The following is a 22,017-nucleotide window of genomic DNA, read 5'->3' as shown; positions in this document are numbered from 1 at the left end:
GAACCAATTACACCCAGTCAATAAGAATTATCACTTTGATTACACCTGATAAATGCTTGCAAACAGTTTCTCCAAATATGTCTAAGACATTGATTTCTTGGAAAACTAGGGTATTGGGTTCCCAAAAGTGTATGTGTTCACATCAGTGTTGATTTTGGCAGCCCTTTTAATTTTCGTCTTAGTCCTTTCGATGATAATACTTGCAGTCTTAGTCATATTATCTCAAAATGTTGGTCTTCGTCTAGTTTTTGTTGACGAAAACTCTAGACCAATTTCGTCTAGTTTTAGTCGACATTTTCTAATAACGTTTTCGTCTGTACGATATAAATAATTTACTCCATAAATAAATAAATTAAGGTTTCCAACTGTTTCGAATGAACATTGACAGATGAGCACCATGTTGTAACATCTTTCTACAAGGACAACGCCAACTTGGTGATAATACACATTCAGCCGGAAAACAGTACATAATTTTCAATGAATTACACCCACCTGGACGCCACTATCTGTAAGACAAAAAGTTGTCTTACAGTCGTTAGTATTGGCCTGATGCTAATGCTACGAGTTACATTTAGTGTGTGATGATCATTTAGCACAGACCTTTAAAGGCTAAAGCAACATTGCATATTGTGTCCGGCCAAAAAAACAAATCTTACCCTCTGTGCAATCCTGCATGGAGACCGGTGATGACACAATGGTGAGTCAGGAAGGTTGGGGCGCAGCACTTCACGAGCGACACAGCCAGACACTGCTACGATGCAGGCTAACTACACATAAAATGTCAAGAATTGTGAACATGTGAGGGAAACTATTTCACATTTCCGCCTTGTCAGAAGAAAACTGGCATTCAACTCTTTATGCTTAAGTCTCCCAAAATATGTTTTTAGCTCCTTTCGTCATGAAAAAAGTGTTTGTTGACGAAATATTTTCGTTGTCGTCATCGTTGACGAAAACTACGCTGTTTCACTTCTTTCTTTTTCCCTCCTGCTGACTTAAAGACAGTTTTGATCAAGTTCATCCCAGTGCAAATAATCTTCTTAAACAATGTGAATTAAACAAATCAACGGATTTTAATTTTTATGATGTGTAGTAGTGGAGGAAAACAATCAAGTCTATAAAAGCCGATATATCTAAGAAGTCAGACATCTTTTTAAATGCCAGCTCTATTTCAGACAGTCAAATGTGAGCATTTCAGATTGTCCTGCTAACTTGTCACATATTTGCTACACACTGGAGAATACACGTCTTGGAGAAATAGGCTTTAATGGAGCCAGGAATTTTCACCAGTGTCTCACACAGAGAAAAGAGAAAGCCAGAGACAGATTGCACAGGTACAAAAACAATAGTGTATGCCTATTTTCTTGTAGTTACTTTTGACCTGTTTTGAGTGTCTCAGCGTTTATGTGCTGTAGGTAAAATATACAGTTTATATATACATATATAGTACATTTCTATTTATATATATATATATTTTTTTTTTTAGATTTTTTTTTTTTTTTTACCAACCATTTTTCACATCAAGGTCATATATACTAGCTTTTGTCTTTTAGTTTTTGACTATGAAGGTTAGGGAGGTGTGGGCTGAGCCAAACAGTCCTCTACACCATTACTCAGCCACATAATCTCTCTTCTGCTCAGTATAGTGCCATATTCAATAAACCATGTCCACTTTAGAGCAATTCAACCTAATGTGGAGGATTACATTTAAATCCCACTCATAACTAAATGGAAAGACATCATCATATCACTGATCCTAAAGATATTCTACCTTCACAATATCAGAGGTATTAATGGCACTTAGTTCAACTATAGGACATTAATACATGCGCAGACATTTGAAGTTATACAAATAATGATGTACAGAAGACTTATACTACTTATGCTATTCAGTTTCCCCGCCTCCCAAAAAAAGCTGCTGCTACTGTAAATGTTAGTTATTAGTTTGTAAGTGATTGCACACAGTGGGCCTTGTCTGAAGGGTAAAGACATTTTAAAATTTAAAATTCCCAGTATAAATACACGTTAATTTACATGATCCCCCCCAAAAAAAATCATTTCTGTTGGGAGGATAAAATATATATATATATATTTTTTTTTAATCTGTTCACTTAAAAAGAAATGCAAAACTTTGCAAGTTATTCAGGGAAAAAAATCAAATGCAAATAATGTCCTTACTAAATTGAATTACTCTAATGTTTGTATATTACTTGTAGTTACTTGTATGACTTATACTGCACAGCTGAGACAGAAAAATGTCTGTTATTCTTGAAAATTTTGCTACATTTCACCATTTTAAATTAGCTTTTAACTTATAATTATTTTTTTCTTTATTGTTTTGTTCTGTTCACGTTGTTTGCTGTTTTTGTTTCAACTGTAAAGCGTCTTTGAGCATTGGTAAAGACGCTCCACAAATAAAATTTATTATTATTTATTAATATTATTACATCAACTTTTTGGCCATGTCTCTGCACCTCCCTCTCATTCATTTCCGTCTCAGTTGTCTGAACGGGCCGCGTGCCATGGCCGAGAAACTTTTTTTTTTTTTTTTTTTTTAAATTGAACAGGCCATTGGTCCAAAAATGTGTGTCGGCCCACTGGTAAATGCCCGGTATGCCCGAAGGCCAGTCATAGAGCTCGCTGGGCCGATTAATACGGGGCGTGCAAGTTTGGCATGGCCGCAAAGCTGACCGAGTGGAATCACAGACAAAGAGCTTTTTTTGTTGAAAGATCTTGTGAATAAATGTTTAAATCCCTGGATTCATTATAGATATGGACCCAAAACAGTCTTGATTCTTGGTTAAAAGCATTTGCTTTTTTCCCGTCTTCCTTTGTCTGTCATCGTCTTTTTTCGGGCAAATTTTTCCATATTCTGTGTCAATGTTTCTCCTTTCTGGCCAAACTATCCCACACTCTGTAACTGTCAATGATACTGATGATGATGACAATGACAATAAATGCATTCATTCATTCATTCAAAAGCAAAAAAAAAAAAAAAAAAAAGTGCAGTTAGCATTTATTTTACGGAAATATGTCAAAGCACGATGCTAGTCTGTCAGTCAATGTGGCGACCGCCATATGTAAACAGCTTTTTCAGTGAAAATTCTTGTGAATAAATGCTTAAATCCCTGAATTCTTTATAGATATGGATGTAAAACAGTCTCGATTCTTGGCTAAAAGCAAAAAATCGTGCAGGTAGCATTTATTGTACGCAAATATTGTGAACTATGACGCTGGTCAGTAAGGAAATTAACGGCTACAATATGTAAACAAAGAGCTTCTTCCGTTGAAAATTCTATTGAATAAATGCTTACATCCGTGAGTTCTTTATAGATATGGACGTAAAATAGTTTCTATTCTTGGTTAAAAGACAAAAAACGTGCAGGTAGCATTTATTTTACGTAAATATTGCGAAGTATAATGCCAGTGCTGTAGCGGCTAATTTCTCCCTTTGATTTTTTTTTCACAATGTTTGAAAATGCATGCAGTGTACAAAAAATATCATAAATATATACCTTGAATCCTCGAACAAATCTCTCCTGAGACAATCCTTCCTGTTTGTATGCAGTGCGGCTTTCATACTTTTTCAACATAAATCCGGCGTTGGATCGCTGCATGTGTCGCTGCGACCGACTGCGAATAACTTAAGCGGATTGAGAGATGGCCGCCTACTTGAAGGCGTGGTGCACTGAAGGTCGAATCTGACCCGTCAATATCATTATGAAGTCTATGGGCCAGTCCACCTCTGTCTATCATTGATGGTCAGGGTTTAGTCCATGTCAATCGCACTACCCACAATCAGGATATTTTCCAATATTTACTCTAGCAAAAGGGGCAAACAATCATTTTAAATAACGATCACTATAAGCATATTATATGCTATAATAAGATCAAGTGGGGAAAAATAGTGTGTCTAGGAGAAAATGATCATAATATTGGCATTCAGTGCAAACTGCCTCTAATGGCTTTTTGTATATGGAGGCATCTTGGCTTGGAGGCAAAGAGCAGCATCTGAGCTCACAGTGAAAACCTCCTGAGTGTTCTGAAGTTGCGCTACAAGCTTTTTCTCTTTTCCAAGAATAATGATCTCTGAAGAAAAAAACACTTAACACCTTCCCTCCGCAGGGACATGACTTTGTGTGTAATTATGACACACACCATGAGCAATGCAGCATTTGACTCCTGTGCTATTAAAGAGTGGGAGCTGCATTTTCCGCACTGTACACATAGTGTTTACTTTGGATAAGATCGCTCCACCATTCATTGCTGTAACTAATACAATCTATGGTGATCATTATTTACCATATATTTGTGCCTCTGTTCCCCAGCTCCCTCTTATTATTCAAAACATATAGATACCTAATTAATCTCTTATCCATCCAGAAAATGTTCAATTGGCTCCGGATGAGAAGCTTTTATTCTGTGATGACATTTAGTCAGGCCCAATCTCCATAATAATGCAATGCTGAGATGAGTAGTTGTAAAGATCCAACAAACAATGGGTGGGTTCAATGCATGTACTATCTAATTGTAATTTATTTTTGTTGATACGCCCACTGAGGATTGTTTTTAAATGTTTTTCTTACGCTCTGAAGTTGGTGTTACTTGAATGGTCTATGTTTTTGCTTATGCTAACTAGTAATGACAAACAAATAAGCTTATCTTAGCTGAAAAGCGCTGTCATTCAACGAGCCCAAAACTATAGCAAACAACGAGGCTAACATTAATCAGTAAGACTATGAGTAAAGACAACTTTTTTTTACTCCAGCACAAACCTTGACTATTTTTACCACAGCCACAGCACAAACTTTGACCATTTTTACCACAGCCATTCTGTATATAACAGCTTTTAGGAGGTTAAAATCGAAAATGGTAATTCAGGAAATGTATACAGGCAGTCACAGGGTTACGATGTACTCGACTTCGGGATTTTGACTTCACGACGCCGGTTTCATGTCCGCCATTTTGTCTTCAGTCTTTTTTTTTTTTTTTTGTTTTTTTTTTGTTTTTTTGGCTTTTATTTTGGCGTAGGAAGCATAGAGCAGGTAGTACTTCCACACTGAGTTATAGCGTATGTACACACGAAGAATATTGAAAGAGCGCATTTGTGACCACGAAGAAGTCACGCAGCTGATTGAGAGAGATGCGCCCACGTTTGTTGCTTGTGAAGCATTTGCTGAGGCAGCAACTGTATATAACACCCTTTGTACCGTTTATTGTGTGTTTTTAATTGTGGTCAAATACTTTGGGCAAGTTTACGTGTTTGTTTGATGTGCAGACGCTAACTGATACATGCTAATAGTTTGTGTGGATTGTTATTGTTGTATCAGCAGCTAGATATAAACACAGATTTGAATTGCTGTTTTTGAAGATGAAACCTATTTAATTTTTTTGTTATTTTCTGTAAGTGTTGATGTCGTGAGCAGCTGAATAAAGCCAGCAAACCACACATATGTCTGACATCGTCATTTCGGAGTTAAGCTTGCTGTCTAGCTAAGATTTAGTTCCAACGTCTTGGTATTGACGGTACAATGACCTATAATACATGGTTTTGGATTGTTATTTTGAGATTTGCAGGGTTTTCGGGGGTACTTAAGAAAGGGTTAAATCTGACTCACGCTGAAATTTGGGTTATGTCACCAGCGTAGGAACGGAACTCGTTCATAACCCAAGGATTACCTATACATATATATATATATATATATATATATATATATATATATATCCTTGCAATATCCATTTTTTTCTCGTATAGTGCACATTTAAAACCAGTTTTTAATAATTGTCCTCCTCTGTAAAATAAGCTTAGAATTAAATTTGACGTAAACCCAAAAAAATACAATTTAACATCATTGTTGGACTGTATTTGGACCATACGGTTTATATTCCGTTGTGGGTGATTTTTATGTATTTTTATATAATATACGCTTTCTAAGTGTAATATCCCATAGTACAATGTGGTCACCATGTTTTGTTTTGGGTTTTTTTCCTGAACAACAGTGGTACACTTTAATAATATACAAATTATAGCTACAAAGTATGTATTTCTAATTAAGAACACAAACTATTCAAGTGCCCTAGGGAAAACAGTCAACATTTTTAATGACTGTTTAAAAGCTGGTTCCTGGGCACCCAAATTTAAGCTAAAAGTCTGAATTTTATCCTTTTAACCTGACTGCTTGGCATTTTTTCAGCACTAATGACACTTGAGTGTTTTTTTTTTTTTTTTTTTCATCTCTGACTGCCTCAACAAAGTATGTCCACCTGTTTCCCTTTTACTTTGACAAATGCATTTAAAACAAAGCCTTCCTTCCTTTTGGCACATGCCATGTCGTTTACTTTGGCATGTGATCTCATGTGTTGCGTTCACTGACCCTTATCAAGGCTTGAGAGAAAAAACAAAAACTTGTTTTTCTTTTTAGGGTTGTATTGTGGGCCCATTCAGATGGTCTCATATTTTCAATACACAACACAAAGAAGACAACAACCAGGCATTGGAGACATATGCAGGACCCAAAGAATGTACAGGTAAAACCTATTTTACGTTGTATTAAATGATTTCTTCATCCTATTGTGTTTTTCCCATACCCCTCTCAGGTAGTTGTAAAATCTGAGAAATATTTCACATAAATTGTACTCCAGTAAAACTCGGCACACACTACAAATTTGGTGATAACCATAAATATATTTATTGCCTTTGTGAGAGTGTCAACAATGACCCAAAAAGGGAAATTACAAGGTTCATAAAAGTCAAATTCACGGCAGAGCTGTTGTGCTAGACGTTTACAGCTCATTGAACGGCATCTTTTATTTGCTGTCAACATCACCTACCATCACCGGTATGGAAAATGTGTGAAAAAAGAATTTCGAAAACTGGCTCTGGTATCCCATGCATGCAAATACTGTGCAAACACAGCAAAGCACTTCAGTAAACTACTGACATTTAAGAGCCAGAGGGAGAAGCGTACTGATGGGTAGATAACTTTGTGGTGCAACTTTGTGGTTAAGATAATCTGCACTGATCTCACACAATACCAGGATCATGGAGGATCACCACAACCAATCTCCCTAAATGTATTGCTGCTCCTGTGTCTCAGGAATTTAATATGGAAATGGTAGCTCTTCCAAGATCCAAGTCAAGTGAAATGTATTATTACAGCCTTAAATCATTAAAAATATCTGAACAATTGTAAATGGAATGGCAAACAATTCTGAATGTAGTCCTAGTTTATAAGAGAAAGCCGTATAAAAACTGTTTTTAAAGAAAAAAATGGATATACAGAGGGACCTTTGTTGGGACTGACCACTTGTATGGATTAGGAATTAAATGTGAAATTGACCAAATTTGAACATTGGAGATTTCCGCCAGGTTTCTGACATCTGTGTTATTCTAAATAAAACCTTAGAAGTGTCAATTTCTGTGTTATCTTTGGACTGCATATCTTAATGTTACGGTAGCCAACGGTTCACTTGCATTAGAGCAGAGTAGAGTTGTTCAAACAATATGCATAAATGATCGTTTTACCTTCTCATCAGTATGAATAGTTTGACAATTTCTTAGCAGTGTTGTGATGTATTATCACGCTCACATATGTTTTTTTTTTTTTTTTTTCACTATCTTGCACTTTATACTTTTATCTTTGCTGCTGTGGTGTTATGGCCGCTGGAAGACTAATTTCCCTCAGGGTTTCCCCCATAGGATTAATAAAGTGAATTGAATTGAATTGAATTGAATCACGTCTTAAAAAATGAAGTGACACAAGAACTAGCTGTATTTAAAGATTAATATGAAAAAAAAATCCAATTGTTTCCTCTGAAGTGGCACAATTTGGATCGTCGCGTTACTGTAATAAAATTACTTTTTCCAGCAACAAGTAATGCATTACTATAAATTAGGGATGTCAAACGATTACAATTTTTAATCGAGTTAATCACGGCTTAGAAATTAATTAATCGAAATTAATTGCAATTCAAACCATCTCTAAAATATGCCATATGTTTCTGTAAATTATTGTTGGAGTGAAAAGATAAGAAGGATATATACATTCAACATACTGTACATACTGTAAGTACTGTATTTTTTTTTTAATTATTACAATAAATCCACAAGATGACATTAACATTATTAACATTCTTTCTGTTAAAGGGATCCATGGATAGAAAGACTAGTAGTTCTTAAAAGATAAATGTTAGTACAAGTTATAGAAATGTTATATTAAAACCCTGATTAATGTTTTAGTTTTAATAAAATGTTTAAAATTTTCAATCAAAAAATTAACTAGTAGCTCACCATTGTTGACGTCGCCGAGTGGTGACGTCACACGGGCTCTCTGGCGTTCTTCCACAGTATCTTTAACTACGTAAGGTAGTGACTGAAATACACCACATGGTGTCAATGGAGAGTTTTAAATCACTTAGAAATCAAGCCAATGAGTGTGTTTTGTCCCTCGACTGACGCCGTAGTTCCCTGTTTACTGGTCCATCCACGACATTTGAGTGCTGTCTTCACAACGTACAAGACCTCTGATAGTTTGTATATTGTGACTAAAAATTGCCATACAGTATATTTGTTGAGCTAAACGAAATGTTTGAATAGAGTTTGACCAAAGTCTGAGTTTTATGTGTATTTTGCATAGTTATTTTAATTGGGAATGCCAGCTTTTCTTTTTGTGAACATTTTTTTATTTTTTGAGATATAGGAATATTATTTTTGCTGTGCTTTCACTAAATGATACTTATGTTTGTTGTGAAGGAGTTGCCGAAGCTTATGCCAATAAACGGAACGTCTGTGTCCACTCGCCTTACTCTGCCTCTTAGCTCTCAATGTGCAAAAAACAGCGTCACTGTAATCTGTTTGAGGCAATGCATGAGCGGGTCATTCCGCGCATGCATCAAATGCGTCAAATATTAATAATTTCTCCGCCCGTCTGCGTGGCTGTTGCGCGCCCGGTGGGGCTTGCGTGCTGCTGGATGTGGTAGGGCATGCTCGGGTTGGGGGTTCCGGTGCCGGGATTGGCGATGCGGCGGCGTAGGGTTGGTCGCCAACGGGCTTACACTCATAAGAGATTCACACGATTACTGGGTTTTAGATCACAGAACTGATTTGTGTACACTCTACCCCTTTCAATCACTTAGCTTATAGTGTTATAGACACCCCCACCCCCATTCTCCTCTTTCACTGGCCAATAGGCCCCCACATGGTGTAAACCGGAAATACATCTCGCTGACGATAGCACCAGCATATTAGTAACTAGTTTAGATGTTCAATGTATTTCTTGTTGTTGTTTGTGTATGTGTTTCTTTTCTTTCTTCTCTTGTATTTCTTTTCTTCTGTCCCCCCATAACCCCTTCCTGTTCGCTGCTTTATCATAATAAAAAGGTATTTTGAATGATCACAATGGGAGTATGTCAGACTCTCAATGTGAAACATTAAAACTGTTCAGAATCCGGGCACTTAGACTTCCATTCTCTCTGTCAAACAGCTGAACAGGACAGGTTTTAAAAAAAAAAAAAAAAAAAAAACAAATGCGTCAAATATTTTATTTATTTTATTTTAATTAATTACTGCCCGTTAATGCGATCAATTTGACAGCACTACTATAAATAATACGACTAATATAATATTAATTCTAATACAGTGGTGCCTTGACATATGATCGCTTCAACATACGATCCTTGCCACATCCGTCATGAAATTTTACTCTTCGTTTGGCTCGACATATGACGTCATGCTTGAAATATGCCGAATTATGACGGCGTCGCAATTTTATTGTTTTCCCGCAAGACAGACGCACGGTGAATTTGCTTATGAAAGAAATCAACATGGGTCCCAAGAAGGTTAGTGCAGCTGGTGAAAAAAGGAAAACGGTGACTCTTACCATTGAAAGTAAGAAGGAAATGACAGAAAAATAGGAGTGTGATGTGCGCGTCAGTGAACTGGCTCGACAATATGGCCGGAAAATGCCAACAATGTATGAGGACGACTCTCATTATTATAATTATGATTTTTGTGTCATCGGCAAGTAAGTCGCCAGCTTCGTCAGGTTTTTAATCATTTCAGAACTTGTGCAACATAGCACGGCTACTGTTTGACGTAGCAGACGCCAACAACGAAACATGAAAAGTCAAAGCAAAAACTTCCCCCTCTTCTGCAAACCGCACCTCTCTCTCTCTTGCGTCAGTTACACGGTGCGTTTAGGAACAGCATGCAAAACGCAACCGCCACATTAGAACCTGATTCATTACATCATTGTTATTATTGTATCATTATTACTATTCCGATTTGTATTTGAAATGTATTTGTTTTGCCATGTGTATTTACTATTTGTAATTGTACCTGCAGTATTTATGAACTCATTCACTCCCAGCCATTTTCACCGGAGCAAGCCCCTTTGCTCCCAGCTGTTTTACTGGATTTTGACTGATTTTGCAAGGCCCACAGAAAATTCTGTTCTATTGCTATATAAACATGGAACCCACCAAAAGAAAGACTATCTTCTTTTAGCAGGAAAAAAAGTTCATATCTTTTTTCATTCTTTAGAAATCAGCATCAGAAAATAGCTTAGTTTGAGCAATTTTCTAATTTCTGATGAAAAAAACAGAAATTGAGCTTTTTGTAAAAGAATATATTTCAAACATAACTTTTGACTTAAACACAGCTATTTTTTGGCTTTTGTGACATCCTTAACACCTGAGTAATGTTTTCCTTCTACAAAATAACATAAACAACAAGACAAATAGAGCTTTTGATTGTAAAGTAACAATTTATTTACAAATAACTAAACTATTGAACTGAGAGATGACGCTGTTGTGGCCGCGGCTGTATCGGTAGACGGGGTAAATTTTTTCCTCATCACTGCCTGTCTCATCAAGATAGATTTATCTTTATTTTGTAGTGACCACTACCTCATAACAGAGTTCACCTAGGGAACTTGTATGGGGTGCGTGCCTTGTGTTTTATATCGTTTTTCTCACGCTTCTTACGTCTTCCAACTTCCGTTTCCTGACTATGTCTCTTCATTAATTTCCTTTCATGGTCCGATATGAGTTCTTACTAAATGCGCTACTGCCCTCCAGTGGCCAGTTTTATAGCTTTAAAATGGATTTTGAGCGTTGTGCTTTGGAGCAAAGTTGCATCAGAACCTAGAGATGTCTCTTGTGAAAAAAAACGTAAAAGACATATTGAATACGTTTTTGGGACACTGAAACAAATAAAAATAGAACATATTGATACGTTTTTGGGAGCAAATGAGTTCAGGATTTAGCGTAGGTTTTTGCGCTGTGGGACAAATTAATCGAATTATAATGTATTCTTATGGGAAAGTTCTGCTTGACATACGACTATTTTGACTTACAGACTAGGTCCTGGAATGGAATTTGCATGTAGAGCTACCACTGTACCAGGCCCGGAGTGGCTAATTGGGAGGATCGGGATACTTCCCGGTGGGCCGATCTGATGTCTGGGCCGGTTGTAATATACTTTTTTAATAAAGTTGTCAGTTAATAACGGCATTCACGCAACCCCCCTCTACACGATACATTATGGTTCTTCTAGCATCCCGTAGTTTGGAATTGAAATTCACTCCCAATGTTGCCAGCTCTGTTAGAGAGTATCATCTTGTTGACTTGATCCTGGTAAAACTTAATTTTGGAGTCTCCAGGCACTTCATGCTTCTGTCACGGCCACCGAAGTTCACCATTTTTACGCACAAAGACGGAGGATTGAGGTGAAATGCACGTTCTCAGGCAAAACATAACTTTGGCATTTTAACCCTGTGCCAATAGGTGCATTTTAAAATTCAAATATAAAATTTTTGCATTAGAAAAATGCCACTAATCGCAAGTTTACTATTGACTGCATGCTATTAAAAATTTCATTCGCTTGACAGCACGATTATTATAACAATATTTCAAAACGGCAGATCATGATATAAAGTGGGCCAGTCTGTGGCATGAAATCCTGGGCTGAAAATGAGTCCCACTCCGGCCCTGCACTGTTCTAAATAATATTACCGATTTCCAAGCTTGTTATGTTCATTACATTGCTAGTAGCAACTCTAGTTAACCACACATGCACAATACAGCACAGAAGTGAACGAGCAGGATATGAATGTAACAATGATTGGTTGGGGTTTGGGGTCGATGAATCTCATATGGCATCGGGAGATGAGAAAAATATGCTTTATGTGATTAAATCACTGATCTAAACTACAGTAAAAGCATTAACATAAGATATATGGAATAATGGATGTGTACTGGTTAGGGCTGTCAAACGATTACAATTTTTAATCGAGTTAATCACAGCTTAAAAATTAATTAATCGTAATTAATCGCAATTCAAACCATCTATAAAATATGCCATATTTTTCTCTAAATTATTGTTGGAATGGAAAGATAAGACACAAGACGGATATATACATTCAACATATAAATACTGTATGTGTTTATCATAACAATAAATCAACAAGATTGCATTAACATTATTAACACTCTGTTAAAGCGATCCATGGATAGAAAAACTTGTAGTTCTTAAAAGATAAATGTTAGTACAAGTTATAGAAATTTTATATTAAAACCCCTCTTAATGTTTTCGTTTTAATAAAATTTGTAAAATTTTCAAACAAAAAATAAACTAGTAGCTCGCCATTGTTGATGTCAATAATTACACATTGCTCATGGTGCCGCAACCCATAAAATCAGTCGCACCCAAGCGCCAGCAGAGGGTGACAAAACACCAAAAAACACAAGTAACAAATGGACATGACACTGTGCTGTCATTTTAATCTGTTTGAGCGGGGCATGTGCGTTAAATGCGTCAAATATTTTAACGTGATTAATTAAAAATTAATTACCACCCGTTAACGCAATAATTTTGACAGCCCTAGTATATATATATATATATATATATATATATATACCAGTATATATATATTTAATAATTGATGCCAATAGCCTATGTAAATAATAAGGCTAATATTTTTTAAATTTTATTTTAACATTTTGTTGTGTTGTTGCAGTATCGTTGGTATAAATGGGATCTAGCAGCTACTAACATGGGATAAGCACTGGGAGTGTTTGTTTGTTAGTCTACTTTTGTATTTATTTAACATTGTCTGCAAGGATGTGTTTGTTTTAGTTGGTATTGGTATTTTTACTGCTGTTGTCCTATGCCTGCTTGTAGTTGCCTCTGTGTGAGCCAATTATTTGTAGGCATGTCTGACTTTATCGAAATGATGGATATCTTAGTATCTCGGCTTTGTGTGTTGATGTTTCACCAGTAAGTGTGTGTGTGATCATGCGTGCGTATAAAACTCCCCATTGATAAGAACAAGTTCTTCTTGTTAACATATCAACAGAGCTGGACGTAAGCCAGTACTGAAGTCTCAGGGGCGTATTTCTACTCAACCCATTGCTATGACACAGCACTTACTATACTGCAACTCCAAACACACACATGCATGGCCAGATAGTCTGGGAATGGAACATGTGTTAACACTCTCGTTTCAAGAGATACATTGAAGAGGACGTTTAGCAATGTTTCATCTTGCATCTCTCTAGCGGCCAACCGATTGCAGGCGTCTAAAATGCTTCCATGTGTAGCCTGTGCATTCCGGCTATCTCCATCAAGCATTTCAAGACTCCCCTTAAAGATATCAGATACCCAAGGGAAAGTAGATAGTCATGAGAAATACCCAATAGCCCTTAGTTGCCATAACACTTGAATAACAGGACTGGGGAATTTTTGTCATTCCGGTTGCATATCTTTGTACTCGTGCCCACGATTGTTTTCCAACTGTTATGCACCAAGGAGATGGAGTCGGGCCTTCTTTATGACAGTCGTAATCACCATCCCTGGCGGCTGCATAGGGACATCAGCTCCAATGGGCTGTTGCAGGGCACACCTTGCTGTCAAATAAAAGTGTCTGGATGAAGGTCGGCGGGAGAACAAAGAGGTTCTCTGTGTGTGGAAAAAAACCCACTCTCAGAGGGCGAGATACAAACCCGTCTGTGACAGCGTGTGCAACGTTCTGCCTCCAGTCTATTTGTTTAACCATCACACATCACTGTGGATGTCAGTTTAAAGAGGCATAACTGGCCCATAGTCTCCTATGTTGACAGTACCACATGCTCGATCCCAAGGTTGTGTCAAACAAGTGACTCGCTATGACAAATGGTATTTAGTGTCAAAATTACATACACCATTTAATAAAACACAGGATTTCCACATCTGAAGTAGTTGGGTAATGTATGGATACTTAACATCTGTTTCCAGGGAAAGATCAGAAAAGGGCATTCAGGATGACAAAACCACAATATTAGACAAGGTTTTAGTTAACTGGCGGGACGGGAAGTATCATTATACTTGATATATACTGATTTACCAATACTCCCCTTAGCAACAAGACATATGGTAATTCAAGAAGCAGTATTTAAAGAACTTGAAAGACAGTGGGGACTTCCTGCATTTTAAAAAGTCTCTAATGTAGATCATAGCAGCAATCACTGAAGTGTTTCAGATTAACCACTTTATAAAAGCTTTACCTTTTGAGTGAATGCAAAATGACAAATCCAAAAATTTGTTCAAACAAGGGGTCTGTCAATTAATCTGTCCCCATTTGCAACCACGATTTTTCATCAAAACCCAATACATCCACCACTTGAAGGTCCAACCAGTCAATCAAAGTCTTTGCCAAGCATCCCAATATATCCTGAACTATGTGACAATTGAGTCTTTTATGACACTACGGAGTTGTCAAAGTCCTCGTATGACATCAAACATTTCATCCTTGTGGGACTATGCGGAAGAAATGATATCAGAGCAATCCAGTTGGTAGCTCTTTTCTTTATAAAATTGTAGGATGAAAAAAATGGAACCCATATGTCTATTAAACGTCAAGTATCCCTTTGTTCTTGCAATAACTGTAATAAGTTAGAAACCGATGACACCACAAAAGGTGCTGCTTATAATATGAGCTTATTACTTTGGCAATCACTATTTGCTTCACTCCAAAGGTCCGTATTCATGACAACAATGTTATTTAATTAATTTATTAATCTATTTATTTGGTGAGAGAAAAGAAGCAGTCTAATATGCGTGTTGTAATTCAGTAAAGAAACACATGCATCCACACTAACTGTTATTCCTCCAGGACAAAAAAGTCTTTGGAATTGCATTTGCTTAAATGTATGGGTCTTGAATGGGACTTTGGTCAGTAATTTGGTGTAATCCACACTCTACCGGTCCAGTTATAAATGCTACTACAGAACCGACATAGTAATTGTTTTAGATGTTATGAAGATTACAGCTCCATACAGTGGTGCCTCTACTTACGAATGTCTCTAAATACAAAATTTTCAGGTAACGACACGCCTCAAATGGAACATATATCCTCGTTACTAAAGGAATTTTAGGATACGAAAGGCAAAAATACAGTATGGGCTGCTACTCACAGCTCTGAGTTTACTGAATGTAACATAATTATAGCTGCTCTGCCTTTGCCTATTGCCTAGCATCTTCCTGGCATCCAATTGGCAAAGTGGGGCCTCTACTGTATGCGTACTGTATGTGTGTTTCCCAGTGTCCTCTTCGTGTTCCAACAGCTTTACATGAGTGTATTAACTTTCATTCTTTATTTTTTGTATTTTACAAAATGCACAACCCTCCACTTTCGTCTTAGAATAGAATAGAATAGAATAGAATAGAATAGAATAGAATAGAATAGAATAGAATAGAATAGAATAGAATAGAATAGAATAGACCTTTATTGCCATTTTACAGTTGTACAATGAAATTGTGGAGCATCTCCCTTTATAATGCAGGATAAACTAAAATCTCAAAATTGACTTACAAGTATAAAAGTATCAAATCTAAATAAATATAAAATGTGTATAAAATAGTCCTATGTTCAGGCAGTAAAAATAATCGAAGTGAAGTAGCAGCAGTTTAACAGTGAAGGCAATGAATATTGCACGTAAGTACTAAGTATTGCACATAAAATATGTGTGAATAGAAGTGAAGTAGCAGCAGTTTGACAGTGAAGGCACTGAATATTAGACGTAAGCATAAAAATTAATCAAAACATGTAACATTTGTTAAAAGATGAAATATTTATGTCTGAATTTTGGGGGGCTTGGAACAGATCAGCCCATTTACATGGAAAACTCGTCTCTACTTACAGAATTTTCAGTTTATGAAACAACTTTCAGAACCAATTAATTTTGTAAGTAGAGGTACCATTGTACCTTTAGCAAAAAACAGTCAAAATGGTGTACATTTTTTTTTACTTTTAACTCTGCTAAGCTACATGAAAGCATAATCAATTGGTCACTGTCCACACATGGTTCGATAATGCGGCTTGTGTGTATCAACAACATCCCCGAATCGGTACTGTACTATATTATCTCAGGCTTGAATAACAACCAATATCAATACTTTAAAAGAGAAACAAAGTCCTCTTCATCCTTCTTTAACACCATGCAGTGTTAACTTGACAACACAAAATCCAGCAGCTTGGCATGATATTTGAAATGTCACTTTGGTCAATGTTTCTCAATCCTTTGCCGGCATTAGCGTCAAGTTCTCCCATTGTGTTAGTGGCATTATTCTGGGTACTGGGCCTTTTTATAGCGCTGATCAAAACCAAAGCGATGACACATTCATCTTAATGTGACATGCTATCAGACAGGTGCACTGGCTTTTGTAGACTGCACAATTAATCTGTCTTTTGCCGAGTTAAGAGCAAAGACAAAGGGAGAAGAAAAATGAAGAACCAAGAGAGAAAGTCATGAATTTTACAGTGAAGTCGTCGTTGTTTTGAAATAGAACAAATTTGCAATGAACCAGACATGAGTGATGCCTTCTATTCCTGAAATAGAAATAAAAGACTACATGAGGTGCGCCACTGACCACTGCGTACTGTTTTTCTTTCACAAGGCAATTTACTATTACAACATGCATTTAATCTATATAGTCAGGTCTTGTTGCAAGCTAAAATTAGTTGAGAAAACAAATTTTTGCCTCATGAGCTAATGCCATAAAAACTCATTTTCCTAAGTACACAATACCACAGTAGTGGCCAGCAAGGCCCCTGCCCTATGGGCAAAGAGGATGGAACTTAGACAAACACTCTTATAACTTTAAATTAGGGCCATCAAAATTATCGCGTTAACGCGCGGTAATTAATTTTTTTAATTAATCACGTTAAAATATTTGACGCAATTAACGCACATGTCCCGCTCAGACAGTATTCTGCCTTTTGGTAAGCTTTACAGCAAGGCTTTTTGTGCTGTCCAACAGCGAACTCTTGTGGTCGCTTTGCGACATGGTTTATTGTGTTCTTGCCAGTTCAATATGGCTGCACGACGTCTTGGGCTGACGCCTACGTTGTAATATTGTGCTTATATGATCCTTAGACAAGATTTGTCCGTAAGTATGGCTGTTGTAAAGAATGTACATATTATGCTAGTAAGCGAAATGTTATATTTTTTGTATGAGACGCTTTTTGTTTATGTTTAGTGAACCTGTATAGCGTGCTAAGCTAACGTTGTTGCTAATGCAATGCTTGTGTACTTTTTTTTGTAGTTTTACAACGGTCTAAAGAGGACAATGGTTTGAGGCCATTTTATTAATAAATCAGATGAAAAAGGAAGAAGTCTGATCATTAAGGCGTCGTTCACTAGCTGTCTAGCTTTGGAAAAAGCAGACGCTTCGGAGTGAGGACAGCATAGACAGATTTAAATGACAGGAGAGTGAAATGCCCACTACTGTCCTGATGTACCGTATGTTGAATGTATATATCCATCTTGTGTCTTATCTTTCCATTCCAACAATTTATTTTACAGAACATATATATAATTTACAGAAAAATATGGCATATTTTATAGATGGTTTGAATTGCGATTAATTGCGATTAATTACGGTTAATTAATTTTTAAGCTGTAATTAACTCGATTAAAAATTTTAATCGTTTGACAGCCCTACTTTAAATTAATTAATTATCTGTACAACTAATTTTCACGTGGGTTGGGGGTGCTCATCTGACTATGGACCCGAACAATTCACCAGCAAATCACAGATAGGGCACAAACAGACAAACCACCATTCACACTCGCATCTACTCCTATGGAAAACTGAGTGTTCAATCAATCTACAATGCATGTTTTCGAAACGCGGGTCGAAAAAAGTACAGTGGTACCTCTATATACGAAGCTAATTTGTTCCAGGACCTTGTTTGTAAGTTGAAATAGTCGTATGTTGAGCAGGATTTTCCCATTACAATACATTTTAATTCCATTAATTTGTTCCACAGCCCGAAAACCTACACTATATCATTCATAAATGCTGCTGGTACAATTTCAAATTTGAACAATAATATAATAATAGTAATAATTATAATAAGACCTATACTAATGGAACAAATCGGGTTCTAACGTGGCGGATGTGTTTTGCATGGTGTACCTGAACGGACCGTGTGGCTGACTTGAGAGAGTGAGAGAGGACATTTTACTTTCACTTTGTTCAGCTGCGGCGGACAATCGGCATGTTGTGTTGTACAAGTTGTGAAATAAATGATTAAAAACCTGACAAAGCTGGCGATTTTTTGGCAGTGTTACCACAATAATTATTGTCAACTTAACCAATAAAGGCTGGCAAATGGAGGTCGGAGGAGGACCGTCGAGATCGTAGACATTCTACGGCCGTATTGTCGAGCCAGTTCACGGACGGCACACCACGCTCATAGGCAGAGTTTGACGTTTGGTGCAGGAGCATAGGTGTAGTTTGACCTTTGGAGCAGGAGGGGGCAGAACATGTTGATGACCCTGGAATGCAGTATCAGCAATAAAATTAACTTACAAGAATATTCATAATAATAAGTTGAAATGAGCGTTTTTTTTTTTTTTGTTTCCCATCCTTCTTGAGGGGAATTCTAAATCAGGCTGCTAAGGACAGCTAAACTTTTTGTCAAGATCGTCATTCATTGAACGTGGTACGGCGCCTGTGTCGTCCCAATGTAGTTACCCCTGTCAAAAATTACTTCCTGAGCGGAGCCACTGCGATGCACTGATTTGCTTAATTTCCGTGTTTTGGAATGTAGTTATCTACGAGGTTTTAAAACATGGCCCATCCATCAAAAAGAAACATTTTTTTTTTTTTTTTTTTTCTGTTGTATAACGTACCATATGTTCTGACTACTGAATGTAAAATAATGTTTTGCAAATTTTTACTGTTTTACTCGTAGGATGACCTATAACTGTTATTACTGTAATTCAAGTCCTGTATGGAATTTCTCCAGTTTAATAAACCTTGATGTTCAAAGTATATAACTGTGTTTCTTGTCTGGCTTCAGTTAATTGTTTAAGTCGACATAACTCATAACTAATGTGTGTATGTGCTCTCCCGCGGCCAGGGGGTACCATTTTTGACGGGGGTAACTACACTGGCAAGACACCGGTGGTGGCTCTGTTGTACAATTAGTGTCTTTAATGGGGCAAATTGAAACCCAGCTCACCATTTTGGCGATGCTCTCTGGTGTTTCATGGTCCACTTTTTCAATCAATGGTTCTTGCTCAGTGGTTCTTGTCCGTTTTGAAAGCTTAGGTTTGAAACATTATGTATATCCATCTTGCCTCTTCGGTCCTTGGGTGGTTTTGGCTAAGCAAAGCAAGGTGCTAGTCACATGATCTGTTCGAAAAATAATTGTGACCCATTATTAAATATTGATTCATTTCATTCAATTTGGTTGTTTGTTTTATTGCTTTACAATTTATGTAGACACTATTTTACCGGAAAACTCTTAACTTTAAAGTCATTTAAAATCTTTAAAGTCGACCTCCCCTCAAGCTCCGCCTATGACCACGCTCATATTTTTCTATCATTTTCCTTCTTTATTTTAATGGCAAGTCTCACCTTTTTCTTTTTTTTTCACCACATACACTAACATTCTTGGAACCCATGTTGATTTATCTCACTAGAAAATCTGCCGTGCGTCCGTCTTGCGGGAAAACAAAAAAAAAAACTGTGCCGCTGTCATAAATCATAGTATTTCGAGCATGTCGTCGGATGTGGAAACAAATTGCGAGTCAAATTTGACCTCGTGTATCGAAGCGATCGCATGTCGAGGTACCACTGTATATTACTAATCTTTTCCCTTGATGTCTATGCTCTATGTCTATGAATATTTTACACAGGAACCCTGGATGGAACTCTTGATCTCAGAACTTTTATGATAAATAGTCATCAAGCATGCCGCCAAAACACTACAATTTGCTGATTATGAAGAATTTGTAACCGAACCTCTTCTCATTAAATGTAAAATATGTATGGACGGAAAGAAAAACAATGCCATCTGGAGGACCAGTCCCCTAATGCAGAGTCATCACGAGAGTCCAGTGGGAAGATAATAGCCATATGTGATTCTTTTACAAAGTGCCTTTCAATGTATGCGTGCATGGGTGCAGACGTCTGGCTTGGGCCTCGTGCCACCTGATCGTGACAGAAAGAGCGGTCTTTGGCTCTTCTGGGAGATGAGCATTGAAAGGAGATGCCATTTCAATCGATTTGCTTTTACATTGTCACTCACACCGAAGCCATCTCCTTCACTTCCCTCTACTTCCTCTCACACTCTTTGTTCTTGCTTTTCACAAGACAAGAGTCGAGGCCAGTTGAGGCTAAATAAGGCACTCTTGATTCATCAGAGGCGCCCCGAGAGGACCTCTAATTCTCACGCAGGCATCCACCAAGAGACACCCCTAAGGATGTTTTGTCAGACTATTTCTAAATTGGGACGACATGCTGTGGTAGTAAGTGAAAGCAAAAGTTGGGGGGCTCAAAGTAACCACAGTGACCAGATGGAACCACAGATTTTGGCAAGGGGGCTAACTGCCTCAGCAAAACCATATGGGTCAAAAGTGCCATTTAGAAAAATCACATTTGTTTTTTTCATGCCATGGAAAGCAGGACTGGAGGATCCTGTAAACAAAAGATAATGTTCTAAGTAAGAAAAAGAAAATCCATAAATTCCATTTGCATCTGTGTGTCTGCAGGGCATTCAGTTTTTTTAGGAGTTAAATTTCTACGTGTGAGCACAATTCCAAACGAGCTAACCTACACAAGCCAAGTTTTAATACCGCAAAGCATTAAGTTACAGGAAAAACTTGCCAAGGTTAATGCTGTGGAGCTGATTGTGACTAAAAGAAATAACTAAAGGAATCACAACGATGATGATGATGAATTAACGACAGGAAAGAAACCAAAGCCTGAGATCAGACTTTTCAGTTATGACACCCCCAAAAGAAAAGACAAGTAGTGCCATCAGCATAGAAAAGGATTAAACACCATAGCTTAGTCGTGTCTGAAAGAATAATTGTATTCGAAGCTGTCTGTTGGGAAGTGCTGTAACCTGGTTGCTGATGTAATCTAGGTTTATCCGACTCCCTGTCTCATTTTGAAACAGAGGATTTTTCAATCTGAGCGTCAGCGTGGCGATTTAGATAGGTAATACAGGCCTGCGACATACTGCTACGTATAAAGAAAGACATTGCTGTTGAAAAACTCGAAAGCTGAAAGCTATTTAGACTCTAATGGATAACCCAGCCACAACCTTATGATGATAATAATGACACTAGCACTAACCATCTCCTTTAGCTATGCAAGATTCAGAATTAAACATTATTTGCACCACCTTGTAATTTTTATTAATTAAAGCAGAGCAATTAATAAGCCCCTCGAGTCAAACGAGTGTAAATTGCTGTGAGCCGTTCTCCACTCAGAACTAATTTGAAAACATGCAATAATAAATCAACAGTGAGGAGGTGTCAGAAGAGAAAAGGTTGAAGGGGCTGTGGTGTATGGTGTTTCAGGCCTCAGTTAATTAGTTGGAGGGGAAAGCTGATGATAAACACAGATTGCTGTTCTAAGAACAGGCAGGCCCTTCTAACAGCTGTCAGCTTTAAAGTTGCGATGAAACCAGACCTATTGCTCTTGCACCATTGTGTCACATGGCCACAGTTCTAACAATTGTT

The 22,017-nt window shown here is 37.2% G+C and overlaps 1 protein-coding gene across 1 annotated transcript in view; it reads left to right on the top strand.

Moving 5' to 3' along the window:
* The window catches only part of flrt2 (fibronectin leucine rich transmembrane protein 2), a 109,873-nt gene that overhangs the window by 45,380 nt on the left and 42,476 nt on the right, over positions 1-22,017 (top strand). The window contains exon 2 of the mRNA XM_057823413.1: positions 6,420-6,525. The gene's annotated coding sequence lies outside the window, so the exon portion shown is untranslated. The remainder of the gene's footprint in view (positions 1-6,419; positions 6,526-22,017) is intronic.

Source organism: Corythoichthys intestinalis, chromosome 19, assembly GCF_030265065.1.
Source record: "Corythoichthys intestinalis isolate RoL2023-P3 chromosome 19, ASM3026506v1, whole genome shotgun sequence".
Taxonomy (NCBI): Eukaryota; Metazoa; Chordata; class Actinopteri; order Syngnathiformes; family Syngnathidae; genus Corythoichthys; species Corythoichthys intestinalis.
The sequence above is the reverse complement of the archived record's forward strand: the minus strand, read 5'-3'. Positions and strand labels throughout refer to the sequence as shown.